We start from the raw sequence: 25,034 nt of genomic DNA, 5'->3' as shown, positions 1-25,034 counted from the left end.
TCTACTTGAACCTGAAAAAAATCTCAATATTAAATTATATTCCTCTAGTACAAAAAAATGCCTTCAAAATTTAAGCTCGCATGGGTCAATTACCCACACATCTGTATCTTAGTCCTTATTTGTCACAACCATACACACACACACTTGCATCCTCAAACCCCTGGAACATAAGTTCACTAATGTAATAACATACTTCACTCTACTTAACACCCGGTCTGAAGTGGGACAAAGTCATGACCCGTTTGTGTTGTGCGACTGATGTTAATGCATCTGCAATGTCATGTCGTTTTACAACTCATCTTTGCCTTTCGTATCTGAGTATCTATCCTCTCGTAACTCGCTATTGCCACATCAATGGCAAATGACGTTTGTTTGTCACTTTTGCTGCCGCTAGAAATGTTGTGACTGATGATGACTGTCAACCATTCCAATTCTGCTCTGCAGCGAGTCAGTCAATCTCCTGGTATGGTGTATGGGTGTGTTGGAATCTACGACTACGACAAGTACCCAACACATACATAGGCAAAGCTTTTATTCAACCATATTTTAGGTAAATGAATTGCTACTCTGTAAGTTAATGTCGCCCTTAGACGGGGCGAGGTATGCGATATTAGTGTAGACTATCCAACTACGCCCACACTTACACCTTTCTATGCGAAGTGTGTTTAAATTGTTCTGCATTGTTTTAAACGGCGTGTATGAAGCGTTGTCTGCATCATGCATATTTAGTACATTTTAGTACTTTTTTCCAAAAACCCAGGCTTCTAGCTTCAGAATCAACTACCAGGCATAACGGCCGAAGCTGGAATACTAAAATTGTATAAAACTGGGTTTTTTAAAAAAGTACTAAAAATTGAATACTTTGCATTGGATAAATGGAATGAGTTGGAATTTGGAATGAGAGTCACTGATGGAGTGTAGGATAAATGGGTTTGTGGAAATTCAAACTTTAAGGTTACGAAAAGGTAGTAGAAGTGGTACTAAACTTCCTAAATGGTTCCATTTGATATTACGCCAATAAATAGAGCTAGAAATCCGGTATGAGAATCAAGGTTGGAAAGTAAGTTTGATATATGAAGGTGGTTTTGGAAATGTGCACTAAGTATGCGAACTGTACTAAATGGTACGAAATTTTAAGTAGCTTGGTTTAGGGTGCACAGATGAAGTTGAATTTTTTTTATCGGATTCCCTGTTGGTGGCAAGTTTGTGATAAAGATGTGGTTTTGAAAATGTGTACTACAAGTCAAAAAAGAAGTGATAAATAGTACTATATTTGGTACAATTTGGTATTGTGTGAACAGATAGTGCTTGAAATTTGGTAAAAGGGTCGCTGTTCATGTGCAGCCTGTGCATATGGAGGTGGTTTTGGAAGTGTGTGTAATAATTGTACGAAAATTACTAAATGGTGCTATATTTGTAACAGTTAGATTTAGGGTGAACGGATGAAGCTGGAATTTTGAAATGTTGTTTTGAGATCCCTGTAGGTGTTAGCTTCGAGAATTAAAGTTGGTTTGGGAAATGTGTACGAAAATTACAAAATGGTATTCAAAGTATTCAAATTTAGTACCAGTTAGTACACCTAAGTACGATTTTCCAAAGGTACCTACATGCCACAATATCACAATACAATAGTAATCTTATTTCTGAATTTCAGAATTTAAACTCTATCGGTTCTTCCAAAATTTAAATTGTACTAAATTGTATACCTAAATAGTACACATAAGTACGAATTTCAAAACCTGTATACACACCTCAGTCTTACAATGCGATAGTCATCTTATTTCTGAATTTCAGCATTCCAGCTATATTGTTTTACTCAAATCGAAATAGTACCAAATTTAGAACCGTTTAGTAGACATGGTACAAATTCATATAACTACCAACATCAGGCAATCAATAGAAATCTTATTTGCAAATTTCAGGATTCTAACTCTATCGGTTCTCCCAAAATTTAATTTGCACCAAATTTAGTACCATTTACTACGCGTAAGTAAAATTTCCAAAACTACATACATACCTTAGTCTTACAATGTAATAGTAATCTTATTTCAAAATTCCACGATTCCAGCTTCATCCGATCCTCCAAATTCGAATTGGAACAAATTTAGTACCGTTCTGTACATTTCGTAAACATGAGTACACACTTTTAAAACTACCTTCTTATATCGACCCTACCCCTCAAACACTGATTCCCATTCCAAATTTCAATTTACCGGTTAGAGGATTCAGATGATACGAAATAATACAAAATGTACAACATTTTACCACTTTTCGTACACGTATAGTGTGAATTTCCAAAACCTCTTTGGTTCACCCATCCATCAGTGACCCTCATTCCAAATTTAAGAGTTCTCTCTCTACTGCATCGTCAAATACAAGGAGTATCATATTTAGTACTTTTCGTACCGTTCCGGTACGAATTTTAAAAAACCCAGCCCTCACTCAAAATTTGAAGATTCTAGCTTCAGCTGTTTCGTGTTAAGTTAGGCAGTCAATCGGTTAGTTAGTCAATTACTTTGCTTTTTATACCCTACAACACTATCTGTTGGGGTTATTATAAGTTTGATTGGGCCAAAAATTATGTAACACCTTGAAATATTGGTTTCTCAAATAGAAAACTATAGTCGATCTAGCTATGCATGTCCGTCCGTCCGTCTGTCCATGTTAATTTGTTATCACTCTATATGTCGCAGTTATGGCCTGATCTTCTTGAAATTCAGAATGAAGGTGGGGCTAAGGCCAGAATAGCATAATATCGCATAATATTTACGGGTTGAAATGGACCCAAAAATAAAAACTTTCCTGATTTTGCAGTTGCTCTTCAGGTCGCAATTATGAACATTAGCATGGGACTAGAAATTAGGGCTGGACCGAAGTCTTCCAATTTTGATGGTCATCGAGTAATATTATAGTATTAATATTATTATGAAATAGACCATAACATTTGTGTTAAATAAAAGTTAAATTTTCCATTAAACCGCGAATATTTTTAGTCTCGGCAAAATCACAAAAAGACGAAAAGGTCAATTCTGACCGTTGCGTAGATGCCGATAGTAAATATATCGGATATATATAGCGAAATATATACAATGTGTATATACAAAGAAAGGGGATATTAGCTAGAATGCTTATATCTCAAGAATGGCTGGACCGATTTTGACAAATTTTGTCAATTCAGAATACCTTCTTGACAGAAAAGTATAAATTCTAAAAAAATCGCTTAAAAGATGTCAAATATGATGTTAATGTAGATTTTGTAGTATTTTGTGACATTGTTTTATTTTTTCATGCTTTTATCGCATGCGATTTTTTTTAGTTTGACTTAAAATATTGAAGTGTATATTTTGTAATATTTTTTACCTTACAACACAGGTTGGGGTTATTATTATATATATTGCAATCATCGTTCAATCCTCACGAACATTTTCGTAAGGGTAGGGTTCGGCTCAGAAGGGCTGGGCCTATAGTTTTCAAGATGTCCGCAATATTTAGGGGTTGAAATGGACCAACAACTACAAATGTGCCTGATTTTGCAGCCGTTATAAAGATCACAAATAGAAACCAAAAGATACGAAATATCGTATGAAGTTAGAGGGCAGCGGGTAGAACGGACCACTGCTTTTGTGTGAAAAATACCAATATTTCCATTCTACCGAAACGCTGAAAATTACTTACAGGCGAAATCCAAAATACAAAACTACGAACTTCTGGCTTTGTCATGCTGATTTCGTTGACAAATATAACCAAATATCGTAGACAAGTAAATTATATAGATGAGTCTAAATTTAGGGATGCAGAGGGGCCTCTGTTTTTATTTAGGGGTTCAAATAAACTAAAAACAGAAAAAAAATTTCCTGATCACACAATTGAAGCCAATCGACACACCGAAGAGAGTTAAGGACAGGGAAGAATTCTAGCATTTTGGATGACCATTGGATTATATTTAGCTGTAAAATGGACCACAACAACTAACAGCACGACGGAGTGCGTAAATATTGGGCAAATGTCCCTGGTTAAAATGCTAATGGTAATATCTGGGCAGTGCTCCGTGACATAATTTCAAAAGCGAAATCTTCCAAAATGGATTTGGAAATAAGGGTTCTTCTAACATATTGTAGTGTTGTAGGGTATCACATGGTCGGCCCCGCACGGCTATAGCCTTTGCTTTCTTGTTTATTGATATAGATTATGTAATAATAATTTTTTTTTATTATAATTAAAATTATTATAATAACTTCATTATAAATTTGTGAATCATTGTGAGGCGCTTTTTCTATTTCGTTAAAAATATTATTGTATACATCTAATAATTCTATCCTCAGCAATCGTATAACTCATAATAGCAGTTCACCTTTGAATCCCATCAAAAATATTTCAAATTACAATACACATTTTTACATAATAAACCAATCGGGGGGAGAGGGTAAGAAGTGAAAAAACACATTCAAATGAAAATGTACACATGTGAATTGTTAAAAGTTGTGCATAAAGAAGTGAACGAAATAAAACCCACGAGAACCTCATCCCCAAGCAACACCATCCAGAGCAATACCACAAGAAGCATTAATGCTCGCTCCTTGCACCCTAATGGCAAGAGAGCGAGCAACCAAGCAAATGGAAGCTGTGGGGGAAAGAAATGCTGATTATGCCACAGAGTTAATTGCACTTAGTTAAATGATGAAAGCAGAAGAAGCCTTGAAAAGGCGCAAAAGAACGGGGAAAAAATGAAACGGAGAAACTCGAGACGAATAAATGAACAACAGTATTTCCGTTTGACGGTCTACAACTCCAAAGGAGTTCGTGCCGACATTCATGTTTTGTTGTTGAGGCGTTAACGATGCTGTCGCAGTTTCAAGTGCAACATGCGCCTCATACCGTCGAAAAAAAAAACTTTGCTTCCCCAAAAGTGGATGGGAATAAAAATGGGTGTGTGTGTGCGAGTCGTAAAACAGGTGCTTGAAAAAAGTTCAGATTATCTGGGTAAGGAAAGTGTTGGATTCAATTCAATTTTTTTTTCTTTTTTATAATTTGATTGTGTTCTTTTTGTTGTCGAAAAAATGTCACATACAATTTAAGTTGGAGGGGGAGGAGAGAAGGTTGGTAGCACATAAGGAAAAATGAGAGCATGTGATTCTCGCCAACTGCAAGGAAATTGGGTTTGGGTTAAAATCTCCACATGGCGCACTTGGCAATATATAATAACAACAAACTCAAATATCGAGGAACGGCTTAGTTCCTCCTGGGTAGTAAGGGATGGAAAAGTAAAGTAATTGACTGTCCGACTGACTTAATGATTCATAAACGCCTAGAAGAAAGTCTAAGCTAGAATCTGGAAATTTTCGATGGGGATCGCTCTTGTTTCGAAGGTGCCAAATAAGACTAGGTTTTTGTAAATGCGTGCTAGAACGGTACGAAAAGTATTAAAAGTTACTAAATATGGTACCCTTTGTATTTGAAGAAGCAATAGAGCCAGAACTGTTAAATTTGGAATGAGGGTTAGTGATGGAGTGTATGATAGATTCATTGTATGACATGGGTATGTGGGTGGTTTTGAAAATTCGTACTTAGATGTACTAAATGGTACTAAATTTGGTACAATTTAAATTTTTGGGAAAATTGATAGGTTTGGAAACCTGAGATTTTGATAAAGGATAACAATCATAAATATTATTGCCAGAATATTTATGATTGTTATCCTTTATCAAAATCTCTGACAACAAACTCAAATATCGAGGAACGGCTTAATTTCTCCTGGGTAGTAAGGGATGGAAAAGTAAAGTAATTTACTGTCCGACTGACTTAATTATTCGTAAACGCCTAGAAGAAAGTCTAAGCTAGAATCTTGAAATTTTGGATGAGGATCGCTCTTGTTTCGAAGGTGCCAAATAAGACTGGGTTTTTGTAAATGCGTGCTAGAACGGTACGAAAAGTATTAAAAGGTACTATGGTAAATATGGTACCCTTTGTATTTGATTAAGCAGTAGAGCCAGAAGTGTTAAATTTGGAATGAGGGTCAGTGATGGAGGGGTGTATGATAGAGTGTATGTTTTGAAAATTCATACTTAGATGTACTAAATGGTACTAAATTTGGTACAATTTAAATTTTTGGGAAAATTGATAGGTTCGGAAATCTGAGATTTTGATAAAAGGAAATTCGAACTTATGTGTACTAAATGGAACTTAATTTTGTACAATTTAATTTTTTTAGAGAAACGGTAGAGTTGGAATCCTGCAATTTGGAAACAAGATTGCTATTGCATTGTGGGATTGGGGTATGTAGAAAGTTTTGGAATCTCTTACATATGTATACTAAAATTTGTACATTTAAAATTTTTGGGAGAACTGGTGGAGTTGGAATTATGAAATTTTAAATAAGATTTCTATTGAATTGTATGATGTTGGTAGTTATGGAAATTCGTACATATGTGTACTAAATGGTACTAAATTTTGAACAGTTTGAAATTCGGTGAACTACTAGAGCTGGAATGCTAAAATTTGGAAAAAGGATTATTATTGCATTCTAGGACAGAGGTATGTAGGTAGTTTTGGAAATTCGTACTTATGTGTACTAAGTGACACTAAATTTGGTATTATCTAAATTTTGGAGGAATCTATAGATTTGGGAATCTAAAATTTAGAAATAGGATTACTAGTGCCTTGTAGGTTTGAGGTATGTAGGAAATTTTTGTAATTTCGTACTTATGTGTACTAAATGGCACAATACTTTTGGTACAATTTTAGTTTTGGGAGAACCGGTGGAGTTCGAATCCTGTAGTTTGGAAATAAGATTACTTTTGCACTGCGGTATTCGGGTATGTGAGAAGTTTTAGAAACTTGTACTTATGTGTACTAAATGGTACTAAATTTGGATCAATTCAAATTTTGGGAGAACCGGTAGAGTAGAAATACTGAAATTTGAAAATAAGATTACTATTACATTGCGGGATTAGGGTATGTAGGTAGTTTTGGAAACTCTTTCCTATGTGTACGAAATGGCACTAAATTTTGTAAAATTCAAATTTTGGAAGAACCGATATAGTTGGGATCCAAAAAATTGGAAAAAAGATTACTATTACATTGCGGGATTGGGAATGTAGGTAGTTTGGAAACTCACACAAACAGGGTGAGATAAAAAAAAACTGCAATAAAGTCAGACGGCACAATTTTTACATTTTTTCTTTTTAATTTTATTTTTAATGAGAGCAAAAAATGTCGGAAATAGCATCAAATTTTAGAATAAGTTTAGATTTGATCGAATTGGTCACTTTATGGCCTTCAACCGGCCAAGGAAACCGTCACACGACTCCAGACAAAATAGTCCAACGGATTGGTATCCGGAGATTTTGGTGGCCATTGTGCGCTGGAAATGAAGCGAGGAACCTCATTTTGTAACGATTCTTGGCTGGCTCGTGCTGAGTGCGAGGTTCTGAGTCCTGTTGGAATGCTGAAATTTAGAAAAATAGACTATTATTGCATTGTAGGACAGAGGTATATAGGTAGTTCTCGAAATGTGTACTTATGTGCACTAAATGGTACCAAAGTTTGTACAAATGGTGAGAACCGATAGAATTGGGATAACGAACTTCTGAAATAAGATAACTAAAGCGGGTCTTGTGAATATAGGAAGATTTGGAAACTTGAACCTATGTGTACTAAATTTAGTACATTTAAAATTTTGGGTGAACAGGTACTCTTCGGAAATAAGATTTCTATTGGATTGTATGATAATAGTAGTTATGGAAATATGTACTTATGTGTACTAAATGGTACCAAAAATAGTACAATTAGGATTTGGGTGAACCAATAGAGCTAGTAGTTTGAAATTGCTATCGTAAATGAGATTGCTATCGGAGTGTAGGATTGGAATAATTTGTATTGGACAAACGGAATGAGCTAGAGTTCTGAAATTTGCAATGAGAGTGACTGATGGAGTGCAGAATAGTTGTAACAAAGGGTTTTTGGTAATTCAAATTAAAAAATGGTATCAGTTGGTGTTCTGCCAAAAGTTTGGAAGGTAAGTTTGTTATATGAAGGTGGTTTTGAAAATGTGTACTAAATTTGCAGAACTGTACTAAATGGCACTAAATTTGGAAAAGTTTGGTTAAGAGTGAAGGGATGAAGGTGGAATTTTGAAATTTTGTACTGAGGTCCCTGTTGGTGGTAGGTCTGTGATAAAGAGGTGGTTTTGGAAATGTGTTCTACAAGTTCACAAAAAGTACTAAATATCACTGCATTTGGTACAATTTGGTATTGGGATAACAAATTTACCTGAAATTTAGTATCAGGATCGCTGTTTATGTATAGCCTGGACATATGGAGGTGCTTTTGGATATGTGTGCTATAATTTTTCGAAAAGTACTAAATTTGGTACATGGCGAAGGGAAAGAGATAACATTCTGAAATGTGATGTTAAGATTGCTGATAGTATCTGTTTTTTTAGAAAAGTACTAAATTGTACTAAATTGGTTCTTCGGTGAAGGGATTGGGTTGGAATGCTCATACTTGATATTGATATCCCTTTTGGTATCTGGAATTGAGATATGGAAGTGGTTTCGGAAATTTTAATAATTGTACGAAAAGTACTAAATTTTGTATTGGGTGAAGGAATAGAGCTGGAATCCCAAAATTTGATATTGAGGTCTCTGTTGGTATCTGGAATTCAGGTGTTTTTGGAAATGAGTAATTTAAAACTAAGAAGAAGAAGGACTAAGTGGTACTAATTTTGGATCACTAAGATGGCGAGGGTAGAGTTTTAACGCATATTATTAAGTTAATGTGCGTACTAAATGTTACTAAATGCTGTATTAAGTAATGGAATGGAGTTGAAATTCTGAAATTTTATATTGAGGTCACTGTTGGTTTCTATTATTTACATATTAAATTAGAAATAGTTTTGGAAAGAAAAATTGAATGTGGCGCCATTATGCAATGGTTTTACTAAAAGGTAAAAATATTCTTATTATTCTTTCCGAAAAAGGAAAAACTGGAATAATATATTAAGCCTTGAAAGTATGAAAATTCAGTAAGAGGTATTAATTATTTTGTTTAAAAATTATGTCAAATTAGTACTCACAAGTTAAAGGTAACAAGTAAGTTCCGCGGGGTCGAACTTTTGATACCCTTCCACCGTAAGATAACCATTTAAAATTGCCAAAATCATGAAAATACCGAATATCGGTATGCTATATACAATCGTAGGCCTATTTGCACAATTTTTGGTCAGAGTCAAAAGTACCTATTAAGAACGCATTATACTGAATTCCAGACAAATCCAGTGAAAAATTTGGCTAAAATAATCAAAATACCGATTATCCGGAGGAACCGATAAATGGTGGCTATATGATATCGTGAACCTATATGGAACATAAATATTTTAATTTCAAAAAAAAAAAAAATGGAAGAGAGGGGAACTTCCTCCTTATAATTACTTTTAAATCGCCGATACAAGTGTCTCCTAATTTTATCTCTACTTTCATAATCTGCTGGATTTTTCCTATTTTTTTTTTGTATTGCATAAAGTTATCAAAAAGTAGAAAATATATTCGATGTCGGAATCGAGTCTTTTTTTCACGAATTTGAATCCACAACCCTTTCGTTTTTATGGCTTCCAGAACTTTTTTTTTAAATTGGAGTTTAATTTTTTTAAATTTTCAATTTATAATTTTTTGAGTTAGAAAAATGTATAGCAGGCCAATGTCTTCCACTTTTCTCATCATATTTTCCATTTCAGCACACATTTTCAATAAATTGTAAAATCGTATTCAATACGCTATATTGATGCGGATGAAATAAAATGGATTCGAGTTGTAAGAAGAAGATCGACGATGCTGGTCAATGGCTAGACATTAAAAAAGCACACATTCTAATCGAACCACATAACATTGAGTACGAAGTTTAATACATACATACTTATACAAAAATACAACATCTTGCTGTGCTATTTGAAAATTTATGGGTCCCATGAAAGAATATTGAAAAATAAAAACAAATCAAATTTGAACTTTGGAGTGATGGGAATTTAAAATACTCGAAAATTTTGTGAAAATTTCGTGGTGAAAATATTAAAACTAAAAAATATCAGATTCGAAATATCCAATCATCATTGACTTTCACCAATTCAATCTCCCCCTGTCCATCTTCGTAAAATTTCTCTCTTTAAAATTTTAAATTTTTACCAATGGTTCGTGTTTATAATTCTTATTTTATAGGGTATATTAATTTTGTCATTCCGTTTGTAACTCCTCGAAATACTCAATGCAGACCCAACAAAGTATATATATTCTTGATCAGCGTAAAATTCTGAGACGATTTAGCCATGTCCGTCTGTATGTTTGTCTGTCTGTTGTAATCACGCTATCTTTCGAACAAATTGAGATAGAAGGCTAAAATTTTGCACACGTGTATATTTTGCCAGTAGGCAGGTTAAGTTCGTAAATGCGCCATGTAGGTCCAAGTTATCATATAGCCCTCATATAATGGTACCTCCCGATATTCGGTATTTTGATGATTTTAGCGACATTATTCAGCGGAATTGTTTCAAATTTGGCATTTGAGGTTCGTAATGGATACTACAGCCTAAGACAGGAAATTATCTGTGCAAGTCCACGTCTTCGTATAGCCCCCATATACCGTACCCCCCGATATTCGATATTTTGATGATTTTAGCGACATTACTTACCGGGATTTTTTCAAATTTCACATGTGAAGTTCGAAATGAATACAGAAAATTGTCTGTGCAGGTCCACGTCTTCGTATAGCTCCCATATAACGGTACCCCCCGATATTCGGAATTTTGATGATTTTAGCAACATTAATTACCGGAATCGTTTCAAATTTGGTATTTGAAATTCATAATGGATATTACATCCTAAGTCAAAAAATTAGCCATGTAGGTCCACGTCATTATATAGGCCCCATATAACGGTACCCCTCGATATTCGGTATTTTGATGATTTTAGCGGCATTATTTAACGGAATCGTTCCAAATTAGGTATTTGAGGTTCGTAATAGATACTGCAGCATAAAACAGAAAATGGGCCATGTAGGTCCACGTCTCCGTATAGCCCCCATATACCGTACCCCCCGATATTCGATATTTTGATGATTTTAGCGACATTATTTACCGGGATTGTTTCAAATTTCGCATGTGAAGTTCGAAATGAATACTTCAGCCCATGCCAGAAAATTGTCTGTGCAGGTCCACGTCTTCGTATAGCCCCCATATAACGGTACCCCCTATATTCGGTATTTTGATGATTTTAGCTACATTATAAACAGATTTTTCTTCAAGTTTCGCAATTAAATGTTGTAATAACTTATGACAAAAGTTGGCTATGAAGGTCCACGTCGTCGTATAGGCATTCGGTATTTTAAGATTTTAACAGAATTTTTAACGGATTTTATTTTTATTTATTTTTTTTTTTTTTGGAAATTGCCAAATTTGTACCAAATGGTGAAGGGTATTAAAAGTTCGGCCCGGCCGAACTTACAGCTTTTTTAATTGTTAGTACTCAAAATGTATATTTTTTTAAATTTTAATTTTTTGGAGAGAAAAATGGGAAAATGTTCACCTTTTGCATTAAAAAGTCTTCAAAATCATTTTTTTTTTTTTTTGAATTTTACCAGTGCGAACTAGTTAAACCCTTGCAAAATGGGCCCACATTCAATATTTCTGTCTAAAACTATTTCAATGTCTCCATATGTAAATCCTGAACCTCAATATCAAATTTAAGAATTTAAGCTCTACCCATTCACTCAACGGCGAGATTAGTACCATTTAGTTCATAGTACGCATTTCCAAAAACACCTTGCTCACTCAACTACAGACATCAATAGTCACATCCATATCAAATTCAGGATGTCAGCTTTAATCCTTTAGCCAATACCAAATTTAGTACCATTAAGTGCTTTTCGTACTTTAGTAGACATTTCCAAATCACCCCCATATCTCAATCCCAGATATCAACTGAGACCTCAATATCAAATTTGAGGATTCCAGCCCTATTTATTACGATTTATTGCTTTTCGTAGAAATATAGAACGCATTTCCAAAATCGCCTCCATATCTAAACCACAGGCACCAACAGTGACATCTATATCAAATTTCAGGATTTCAACTCAATTCCTTCACCCAATGTCGAATTTAGTACACACTTTTTGTACAATTATAGTACACAGGCATTTCCAAACCACCTCCATATCTCAACCCCAGGTACCAACAGTTTCCCCAATATGACATGTATGCCAAATTTGAGGATTCGAGCCTTATCCGTTCAATTATAGTAGACATTTTTAAACTAATCTCCATACATCAACTTCAGATACCAATAGTGGTCGCAATATCAAATTTCAGAATTCCATCTCTATCCCTTTATTCAATATCAAATATAGTACCACTTAGAACTTTTCCTACAAATATAGGACGCATTTACAAACCACCGCCAAATCTCAATACCATCAGTAATCTAAATATAAGATTTCAGAATTTTATCGCTATCCCTTAGCTCAATACCCCAGCTAGTACTATTTAGTACTTTTCGCACAAATATACGACGCATTCCCGAAATTACCACCGCGTGCTTGGGCTAGGCGTGAACAACGACCCTAATATCAAATTTAAGTTTTAAAGCAATATATTTTTACTCAACAATCAATTGTCCTAAATATAGTACTATTTAGTACTTTTCGTCCACTTGGAGTACACATCTCCAAAACCACCGTCGCTTTATCACAAACCTACCACCGAAAGGGAACCCAATAATAAATTTCAAAATTTCAGCTTCATTATTCATTCAGCCTAAATTAAACTGTTCCAAATTTAGTACAATTTAGTGCAGTTCGTACACTTAACACACATTTCCAAAACCACCTACATATCTCAATTCCAGATACCAACGGAGGTCTCAATATCAAATTTGAGAATTCCAGCCCTATCCATTAATTCAATACCAAATTTAGTACCATTTTGTACATTTCGTACAAATATAGGTCACATTTATAAACCACCACCAAGTCGTAATACCATCAGTAACCTAATTTTCAAATTTCAGATCTTTATCTCTATCCCTTCACCCAATACGAAATAAAGTACCATTTAGTACTTTTCGTACAATTGTAGTACATATTTCCGAAACAACCTCCATATGTCCAGGGCGTAAACAGCGACCCTTACACAAAATTTAAAATTTAAAGCAACCGAATATAGTACTATTTAGTACTTTTTGTCCACATTTGTCCAAAACCAAAATCTCTTTATCACATACCTACCACCAACAGGGACCCCAATACAAAATTTCAGCTCCATCCGTTCATTCTGAACCAAACTGTTCCAAAATTAATACCAATTAGTACATTTCGCCCACTTGCAGTACACATTTCCGAAACCACCTCCCAGATACCAAGATAGACCTCAATATCAAATTACAGAATTCCTAAATCTAAAAATAAAATTTCAGATTTTTATCTCTATTCTTTCACCCAATACTAAATATAGTACCATTTAGTACTTTTCGTACATTTATAGTACACATTTCAGAAATCACCTCCATATTTCTAGGCTATACTTGAACAGCCACCCTAATACTCGAACTCAGACTTCAAGTATATAGTGTGTTCACCAAATACCGAATTGTACCAAATATTTAGTACTTTTCGTACACTTGTAGTAAACATTCCCAAAACCACTTTTTATCACAAACCTACCATCAACAAGTACACCAATACAAAATTTCAATTTCATCCGCCTACCCTAAACCAAAAGGTTCCAAAATTAGTACCAGTTAGTAAATTTCGCACACTTTCCCAAAAACCACCTTCAGATGTCAAATTTTCTTTCAACCTTCGTTCTTGTGCAAAATTTCAAGGGTTTAGCTCTATCCGTTCACATAATACCAAATTGTTTGTATCTTTTAAATTCGGACTTGTATAGCCCATTTGGCGCACAATATTTATGGGAGCTATATACAAATTGGAACCGATCTCGATAAAATTTGGCAAATATATTTCTGAGCTGTATTTGATATATTTCCCTGAATATCGTTGTTACGGAGTGCATATTACGGCTGTGGGTAACAAATATGACAAATCGAATAAACAGTATATATGGGAGCTTTAGCTATATCTGAACCGATCTTCACCAAATTTGACATACTAGCTTCTAGACTCAATTCGGTCGTAAGTGCCAAATTTCATCTAATTTGGACAAATAGTAGATGTTTGGTGCACAATCAAAGTTAAATCGGACGAAGTTATATGTGGGATCTATATGCAAATCTGAACCGATCTCGATAAAATTTAGCAAAGGTATTTCTGAGCTGTATTTGACATATTTCCCCAAATATTGTTGTTACAGAGAGCATTTTACGGCTGCGGAGGACAAAAATAACAAATCGGGTGAACAATATATATGAGAGCTATAGCTATATCTGAACCGATTTCGATCAAATTTGGCATACTTATTTTGAGGTCCAATCTAATCGTACGTGTAAAATTCCATACTTTTCGCACTGATATTACACGTTTGGTGCACAATAAAAGGCAAATCGGACGATGATATATATGGGAGCTATATCTAAATGTTGACCGATTATCTTCAATTTCAATAGGGTTCGTCCTTGGGCCAAACAAATGATTTGTGCAAAATTTTATTGGGTAATAAATGCGAACTGTACTTTGTTTACAAATATACATGGACAGACGGACGGACGGACATGCATAAATCGACTGAGAATGTGATTCTATGCAGATCATCAAAAGGAACTATGGGTCTATCTCGTTTCCTTTTGCCTGTTACAAACAAATGTACAAAGACATAATACCCTGACCACCTTGTGGTGTGGGGAATAAGAATGGAACAACTATCCTGCACTCCATCAGTGACTCTCATTCAAAATTCTACCCCATTCCCTTTGTCGAATACAAAATATTACATTTTTAGTACATTTTAGTACTTTTCGCACCCTCTTAGTACGAATTTCACACGCCTTCTCATCAAGGCTTGTCTGAAAAGAAGTAATGTAACATCCATCACTTCCATCCATCTCCCCTTGGCGAACACCCTATCTACCATATCATATGACATGGCTAAGAAGTAGCAGCAGCGACAACAGCTGGTTGTAGCAACAAAAAATATATTGTTTGACAAAGAAAAAATTAAAAGCAAATATTTCAATATAGAGTATGGCCAATTGCAAGACATTTTGAAAGGAGATCTCTCTGAATGGATATGTATTATGCTGCTGGACTAAAAATCCCTCACACACACACTCACCCATACACAACTCCATGCAGAAATGCATACACGAGCATATTGTAGCTACAAAAATTCTTTTGTGAAGCAAAGCAAAACACAAAAACGAAAAAAGGAAAATCATGAAACATTAAATATTTATTTTAAATCAAATATTTATTGACATTCATTCGTTTGTTTGACGTTCTCTTGGAGTGGGGCCACAAACGAGCGAACAATGCCAACCCAAAATCGATATTGAATTCGAACCTATTCACCCATACAAACACACACTCACACACCCATAACATCAATATAAAAGTCCACCCCAAAAAATTGCTGACATTAAATGCAGTTTTTCCATTAAAAAAAAAATAAAAATATAACCAAAAAACCCCGAATAAAATTATGCGGTTGTTACTTTTAACGATTCGCATGATGCTGATGAAATCGAAAATTCGAATATGGTTTATGTGGAATTTGAAATGGGATTTTTATTTCTCTGCCATGGATTAGGAAGAGGGGGAGGAGGGTACTTGCAATTGCATGCCTCGTTAGCAAGTGACAAGTAAATGATTGTGAGCATAATGGATTTTCGAAGTTAAATTGAGGAGAAATCATTTTAAATAAACTTGAACGTCGGGAATTATAGCATTTAGTTCCATTAGGGAAATAAGAGTTATTTGAACATGAACATTCTTCATCAGTATATAAATTTATTTAATTTTATCCATCTGCATGTTGAGATAATGTGCTCTGTATATAGGGGTACCTACCTGCAAGTCATAATAAATATAAGGCCCATATATCGCTCCTCTTCTTTATTAGGAGTTCTGCTTTATTCGAAAAATTAGTATTCAGGGTAAGATAAAAGAACTGCAACCAACTTCAGGCTGCTGTCATTTCTAAGCCACTCGGCCGGCAGCTATTAAAATTATTCCAGTTATAACTCATTTTATTGTTTTCAAACGTACAAAAACATTTTGGTGGGAATTTTCCAGAAAAAATTATTCGTGAATTCAAAGGTTGGCAAACCACAAGTGGCTATCGTTAGAGCACTCCAGCATTTAAGTGTGAATAAATCTTTTGTGTCTCGTTCCATCGCTCGTTACCGTGATACTGGTATCGTAGCCCGACGTCAAGGATGTAGACAAGGAAGTAGAAAACAGCAAAATCAGCACAAATGGTTCGAAAAGTAACTTGATCGAAACCCGCGTCGCAGTGGCCAAAAATGACTTGTGAGCTGAACATAATATTCCATTCGGCAAATATTGAAAAAATGAGCCATTGAAATTCCAAAAAGTGCAAAAACTTACACCGTAACAGAAAGAAAACAGACTCAAAAGAGCTAAAAGGTTGCTTAGCTTAGCCGAAAGTGGTGAACTGCCGAATTTGGTGTTCTCCGATGAGAAGACATTCGTTGTCCAGCAGCTTGTAAACAAACAAAATGATCCTGTTTACTTGCCAAAGAGGTCAGCTGAAAATGTACACCTTCGGTCGCCCACCGGAACTCAAGCGCCAGCCATGGTGATGGTGTGGGACGCCATAACAGCCGATGATCGCTCTCCGTTCGTATTAATCGGCCGTGGCATCAGAATAAATTCTGAATATTATCGCGAAAATTTTCTGGAGGGTGTATTAAAGCCTTGGGCACGCAAACATTTTGGCCGCAGATCTTGGACATTCCAAGAGGACTCAGCACCATCGCACTCAGCACGCGCCACCCAAGAATGGTTACAAAATGAGGATCCTCTAATCTTCTTCGGATACCAATGCTTATCTGGAGTATTTTGAAAAGCAAGGTTAGCACTAAAAAATACCAAAGTGTCGATCACCTCAAGAAAGCGCTTCGCCAGGAATGGGCCAAAATACCGCAGAGCAACATTCGGGTAGTGTGTGACGGTTTGAAGGCCATAATTCGTGCCAAAGGTGACCAATTCGAACCAATCTAAGCTTATTCTAAAATTTAATGCTATTTTCGACATTTTTGCTTTCATTCAATAAAATTTTTAAAAAATAGTTAAAATTATGGCGTTTGACTTTGTTGCAGTTGTTTTATCTTACCCTGTATACCCACTATAGCCGTAAGACTGAGGATATTCAAAATTGGCCTCGGGTCTTATGTCAGATAACTTCTTGCAGCTTCATCGACAAAATTCTCTCAGAATTATATTATTTGAATTGTTCTTTGTGAAAAAAAAAATGAATCTGTACGGAAGTTTTTGAGAATTTTATCTTTATTCCTTTAACCAATACCAAATTTAGTAGCATTTAGTTATTTTCGTACAGTTTAGTAGTGTTAATTTTCAAAACAATATCCATATCTCGACCTCAGATACTAACAGTGACCTTAATATGAAATTTCAGGATTTCACCTCTGTAATTGCCCCTAATTACAAAACTTAGTACATTTATTACGCATATCTAAATTGAGCTCCTTTTCCCAACCACAGGCACAATCTGAGTTAGCCATATCAAATTTCTGGAATCCAGCTCCATCTCTTCACTTAATACCAAATTTAGTACTATTTCCAAACCCCTCAATATCTGAACTAAAAGTGACATCAATATCATACTTTAGAATTGTATCTCTATCCCTTCACAAAATACCACATTTATTTTTTTCTACAGTCAAAGTAAGAATTATGAAAACAATCTCCATATTTCAATCTCAGATACAAACATTGACTTTTATATCAAATGTCTGTATTTCAGCCCTGTAGTTTCCCTCAATGCTAAATTTAATACCATTAAGTAAAATTTTAGTACGCCGCATTCCGAAACCAGCCCCCTTTCTCATCTCCCACAGACAGCAACAGTGACATATATATCCCAATTTAGTAATATTTAGTACTTCTCGCACAATTGTAGTACATATTTACAAAACAACCTCCATATCTCAATTCCAGATACAGAGAGACCTCAATATCAAACTTACAACAGAGACCTCAATATCAAACTTAAGGACACCAGCCCTAACCTTTCACCCAATACCAAATATAGTACCATTCAATACTTTTCGTACAATTATAGTACATATTCCCGCAACCACCTTCATATGGCCGGGCTACGCGTGCACAGCGACCCTAAATTTTAGATTTGTCGCAAGTCTACCAACAACAGGAATCCCAATTGAAAGTGTCAAAATTCATTACTTTTTCCTTCTTTATCCAGTTCTTGAAATTGGAAGAAAAGTATTGTGCTATTTGACTGGATAACGGATATTCTGAAGAATATTACGTGTGTGGTTATCAAGAAAATTGTCTTTACAGTAAAAGGTTTTTCAGAACATATCCCTGTGCTAAGACTTACTTACTTACGAGTTTAATGTCCCGTGAAATGAGGCCAACCGGAAGTCTCTTTGGACCAAATCCGTTTAAGTACATATGGAGCCGATCTAGCAATGTCCGCTCGTCTATCGGTATGTCTGCTGTTTGGAGCGCACGATAACTATCGAAAGGCGTATCCGATTTTTTTCACACTTGGTACATCGTCATATTATTGTCAAACTTTGATCCAGTTCGGAGGTGGGCAATATCGGTCCACTCCTTCTGGTACCCCCACCAAAAAAGGCCAAAAAGAAAAGGATAATCCGCTTTTGCTCCAACTTTGCAAATACAGTGGATACAGTCCAAACTTGGTCCTTTACGAAATGGACATTATTGGCCCTTTCCTTCGGTCCCTTGTCCATAGAGGTCAACAATTCGAATAATCACAACAAAAGTAAGTCAAAATATATTTTAATAACCGAAGATTGGTTAAGGGTATACATCTGTCGGCAAAACCGACTGATACTTTTTAAAAGTTTTTTGTCACAGAAGTTATTTTTAATAACTTCTGTGGAGAATATCCCAGCCAAAAACAATGGAACTGTTGAGGATTTGTGCCTTTTTCCGAAACCTCCACTAATAAACAAGCGTTGGTTTACAAAAACAACAATAAAGGGATTAAGCCTGACCATTTTGCAACAACAAAATACTATGGTATCGGAAAAAACAAGCCAACACCGTTTTTTTTTATTAATTTAGCTTGTTGCAATATTTTCAATGATATAAGTGACGAACAAAGTCCTTAAGGTGCACTTAAACATATTTGTTTATAAAAGGCCTTTAAAAATGCTCATATACAAATTTCACCAGTCTTAAATATAGGGTTGCCCATATTCGACGGACCCATCTGGCAACGCCATAACTTTTGACAGAGATGTCACATCGCTTAATGACATACCGCGTTTGAAGCGTCAGTCCAAGCAGATTTTTACCATGAACCAATACACGCCACGCGAGCACTCTGAAATAGTTGAAATTTACATTCAACACAAGAAGTCAATTGTGAAAAAAAATATGAGAAGTGCGCCTTCTAAGAACACCATTAAGCGTTTATACGAAAAATTTTCGACTGGTAAGGCTCTTTCTAATCCGAAGTGGCCATATAAAAGTCGACCAAGGCGATCGGCCGAGAATATCGCTGCCGTACGAGCCAGTGTTGAGAGGTCCCCAAGAACATCCCAAAAACGCCGTTCTCAGCAGTTGGGCATGGCTCGGTCCACTTTACAACGGATTATTCGCATTGATTTGCATTTGTTCCCGCACAAAATTCAATTGACGCAAAGAATGTTGCCTGCAGACAAGCCTCGTCGATTGGAATGGGCCCAAAGAGTCATCGAAAAAAACATGGGTCCCTCGAATATGTGCAACCCTATACTAAAATAGTAGGTCACAAATTGTGTTGTCAACAGAAATAAAATTTAGGCACCGTACCGCTTACATGAATACCTCCCTTCATTCCTCTCCTTCACCCATTTAAACATGTAGGCCACCAGACCCATGGTGGATACATAATTAAATTTTAAAAATTCTATTTTAAAGGGTATGCGCTTATTCGCACCATTTATGAATTATCAACATTATTTTGAACATAAAAAAATACGAATTGTTTTTTTTTACAGTTCAATGGCTATAACGGTCGTCCTGGCTGGCCTACAGTTGCAGCCTCTCTGTAATTGCGGTTCAATAATCACTGAGCTTACAATAGTTTTGTGTGGCAAGTGAAAGATGAATGGAAGAGGTGAACTTTTCTGGCGGCTGACACAGAAACACAAACAATCATGGACAAAGACACACACACACAACGATACATAGCATTACCCAGAGAACCGAGGGTGTGAGAGTTTTTAAACACTCTCCCAACTCCAATGGCAAATCTTCAGGAGTTTCGTTGAATAAAGTGTTGAGTTTCGAGAGGTTTTCATTAATTTTGAAATACTTTGAGCCAAGACCCATAAGTAAAGAGAGAAAGAGAGAGTGAGTGGGAGAGAGAGAGTAAAATATTTAAATGACCCGATTTGAGTTGAAAATATCAATTATTTTTTTATACCCTCCACCATAGTATGGAGGGTATATTAATTTTGTCATTCCGTTTGAAATACTCAAGTCAGACCCAACAAAGTATATATATTCTTGATCAGCGTAAAATTCTAAGACGATTTAGCCACGTCCTTCTGCCATAAGTAAAGAGAGAAAGAGAGAGTGAGTGGGAGAGAGAGAGTAAAATATTTAAATGACCCGATTTGAGTTGAAAATATCAATTATTTTTTTATACCCTCCACCATAGTATGGAGGGTATATTAATTTTGTCATTCCGTTTGAAATACTCAAGTCAGACCCAACAAAGTATATATATTCTTGATCAGCGTAAAATTCTAAGACGATTTAGCCACGTCCTTCTGCCTGTCAGTGTGTCTATCTGTGTGTCTGTCTGTTGTAATCATGCTATATTTCGAACAAATTGAGGTAGAAGGCTAAAACTTTGCACACATGTATATTTTGCCAGTGGGCAGGTTAAGTTCGTAAATGGGCCATGTAGGTCCAAGTTATCATATAGCCCCCATATAACGGTACCTCCCGATATTCGGTATTTTGATGATTTTAGCGACATTATTCACCGGAATTGTTTCAAATTTGGCATTTGAAGTTCCTAATAGATACTACACCCTAAGACAGAAAATAGTCTGTGTAGGTCAACGTCTTCGTATAGCCCCTATATAACGGTACCTCCCGATATTCGGTATTTTGATGATTTTAGGGACATTATTTAACGGAATCGTTCCAAATTTGGTATTTGAAGTTCGTAATAGATACTGCAGCATAAAACAGAAAATGGGCCATGTAGGTCCACGTCTTCGTATAGCCCCCATATTCGGTATTTTGATGATTTTAGCGACATTATTTACCGGAATCGTTTCAAATTTGCCATTTGAAGTTCGTAATAGATACTGCAGCATGAAACAGAAAATGGGCAATGTAGGCCCACGTCTTCGTATAACCACCATATACCGTACACCCCGCTATTAGGTATTTTGATGATTTTAGCGACATTATTTGCCGGGATTGTTTCAAAATTCGCATGTGAAGTTCGTAACGGATACTTCAGCCAATGCCAGAAAATTGTCTGTGCAGGTCCACGTCTTCGAATAGCCCCCATATAACGGTACCTCCTATATTCGGTATTTATAAACAGATTTTTCTTCAAGTTTCGCATTTAAATATTGTAATAACTTATAACAAAAGTTGCCTGTGCAGGTCCACATCGTCGTATAGGCATTCGGTATTTTTAAGATTTTAACAGAATTTTTAACGGATTTTATTATTTTTTTTTTTTTTTTTTGGAAATTGCCAAATTTGTACCAAATGGTGGAGGGTATTAAAAGTTCGGCCCGACCGAACTTACTTTTTTTTACTTATTAATTATAAGAATATTGACATAAAGTTTGAGAGGTAAGCTTGATATTTTCCGATTTCAATTGAAATTTATAAATAATAATATTGTGATGGAACACAGAACCGATGTCCGATACAATTTGAGGATCCTTGCGATCAATTTGTCGGACAAATTAAAATTAAGATCTTTTCCGTAATAATGCAAAATCTCTAGAGGTTTTTATCTCCAGTTATAAGCCTTTTGAAGACTTTGACTCTTTCTTCAGCGAATTGGTTGTATCTTACAGTCTGGGTTAAGCTTTGGATTATACATTTAGAGGGTATCAAAATTTCGGCCCGGCCGAACATAACACCTATTTAACATGCTTATTTTCACGTCATCGTAAAAAATTTTTATTTTTCCCAAATTTTTGTTTCCTGGGCATAGCTATTACATTCATTGCCATTGAAACGAGATAAATTCCTGGGAAATGTTTCTTGGCCATAATCCATAATCTGTGCTCACAGTTTCCCCCAAAATGCATTCCCAGCGCTGTCTTCACATCTTCTTCTTGTTCTCTTGCTAGTTGGCCCAATAGTTAAATGTTTTTTTTTTTTTTTCCAGGCAATAAAACATAAAAATTAAAAACTTTTCATTTTCATACTCACATCCTTCCGGTTCATCCTTCCTGACTGACGACTGATGAAGAATGGTGGTAGGAACAACAACCAGTGTTCCAATGGCAATTATCTGGGAGGTTTCTCCGTTTGCCTTTTGCAATTGTATTCGTTCGGAAAACAAATCACTTTTAATACTTTTAAACGAAGGGAAAAGGCAACACGAGGAGGAGTTTGGTGAACAGTTCCATAGCCATAGTCCGTGCCTGAATCGCAAAGTATGTTTATGATGCTGCGAAAGCGATGGAAGATTTAAGTCTAAGATGCTAGTGAAGAAAGTTTCCTTATGTAGGGGCTGGATATGTGTGTGATTTTGATCCGTTAATTGGTTGGGCGAAAAGAACATGATAAACAGAACAACAAATTCACAGGATAACTTAATGGGTATTCTATGATGATAGTAGACCTTTAAGGTCTTCTATGGAGATCGATAGATGTGACCTTACAGGTCCCCTTTGGCGATAGATGACCTTACAGGTCCTCTATGGCGATAGATGACCTTACAGGTCCTCTATGGCCATAGATGACCTTACAGGTCGTCTATGGCAATAGATGTGACCTTACAAGTTCTCTATGGCGATAAATGCTCTTACAGGTCCTCTATGGCCATAGATGACCTTACAGGTCTTCTATGGCGATAGATGACCTTACAGGTCCTCTATGGCGATAGATGACCTTACAGGTCCTCTATGGCGATAGATGACCTAACAGCTCCTCTATGGCGATATATGACCTTACAGCTCCTCTATGGCGAGAGATGACCTTACAGGTCCTCTATGGCGATAGATGTGACCTTACAGTATCTCTATGGCGAAAGATGTGATCCTACAGGTCCTCTATGGCGATAGATGACCTTACAGGTCCTCTATGCCGGTAGATGACCTTACAGGTCCTCTATGCCGGTAGATGACCTTGCAGGTCCTCTATGGCGGTAGATGACCCTACAGGTCCTCTATGGCGATAGATGACCATACAGTTCCTCTAAGGCGATAGATGTGATGTATGAAGATAATAGACCTTTAAGTTATTCTATAGAGACAAGATACCTTTAGGGTCTTTTATGGATATAAAATACCTTTATAGAAAATTATAGGAGACTTTTGAGGTCTTCTGCAGAAACTTTTCCTTTTTTGAAAGACCTTTCACTTGACTATAGACTTCTCTGTTACAAAAGTTAATTTCACCGAAACTCACTTCAATGAAACTTTGTTGTCGCTTCTGCCACGCACACTAAATCCTCAATTTCCCCGGCAACCTGTAAAGTTGGACACACAACGACAACGACAACACCAGCAACAACCGCTACAAATCGTATCATAAAATTGCCATTTCGGTCAGATTAACATTTTTGGGGTCATGGCAACTGAGTGACTGACTATCTTTGTTGGCTGCATTCACGCTGATTATATTTGTGGCTTAAGCTTTTGGTAACAGTTTCCTTTTCGCTTGCCAGCTGCAGACGTAAATTCGGTGGTACACACACCCACGCCAACAGGCACACACACACACACAATTGAACAATCGATTGGCCCGCCATACAATAATCATCTCTGTGCAACTATCCGTTGCATTGCAGCCTCTCTAAGTGAATAAGACGGATTTTCTAGAATCCATTGCCAGGAAAGCCCATAATTCCAAGAAATGTGCCACCATGCTGGTGATGAACAATGAAACGGCATACGCACAGACAGCCACACACACACACCCAAACGAACAACTTCTGAGCGAAATAAGACGTAAAACGCCAAACTGATGGAATTCTATTGAAAAAGATACAGTGAGAGATGTTGAAGCATGAAATGAGAAAATTTTGGAAATTCTGATTTCCAAGAAAACATTAATTTAAATTAAGCCAAGAGCTGAAATGAACGCAATTGTGTGAAGGAAAATAAGTGAAATGATGTCAAAGAGTTGATTTTAATTAAAATTTGAAAATTCTGTTTAAAACTGAGAAAATTCTGGAAAATTCGGGAGAAACTTCCAAAAAAAAAAAAAATCGTCATCTATGGCCCTTATGGACCTTAAAGGCCATCTATCGCCATAGAGGACCTCAAAGGTCATCTATCGCCATAGAGGACCTCAAAGGTCATCTATCGTCATAGAGGACCTAAAAGGTCATCTATCGCCAATAGAGGACCTTAAAGGTCATCTATCGCCAATAGAGGACCTTAAAGGTCATATATCGCCAATAGAGGACCTTAAAGGTCATCTATCGCCAATAGAGGACCTTAAAGATCATCTATCGCCAATAGAGGACCTTAAAGATCATCTATCGCCAATAGAGGACCTTAAAGGTCATCTATCGCCAATAGAGGACCTTAAAGGTCATCTATCGCCAATAGAGGACCTTAAAGGTCATCTTTCGCCAATAGAGGACCTTAAAGGTCATCTATCGCCAATAGAGAACCTTGAAGGTCATCTATCGCCAATAG

General features: G+C 36.1%; 1 long non-coding RNA gene across 1 annotated transcript in view; it reads left to right on the top strand.

Annotated features, from left to right (window-relative positions):
• The window catches only part of LOC131805377 (uncharacterized), a 30,131-nt gene extending 7,228 nt beyond the window's left edge, over window positions 1-22,903 (top strand). Inside the window, exon 3 of the long non-coding RNA XR_009343664.1 lies at window positions 22,550-22,903. This is a non-coding gene — a long non-coding RNA (uncharacterized LOC131805377). The remainder of the gene's footprint in view (window positions 1-22,549) is intronic.
• The last annotated feature ends 2,131 nt before the right edge of the window (window positions 22,904-25,034 follow it).

Source organism: Musca domestica, unplaced genomic scaffold (genome assembly GCF_030504385.1).
Source record: "Musca domestica strain aabys unplaced genomic scaffold, Musca_domestica.polishedcontigs.V.1.1 519, whole genome shotgun sequence".
In the NCBI taxonomy this organism is placed as follows: Eukaryota; Metazoa; Arthropoda; class Insecta; order Diptera; family Muscidae; genus Musca; species Musca domestica.
Note: the sequence above shows the minus strand (reverse complement) of the source record. Positions and strands in the feature narration are given on the sequence as shown.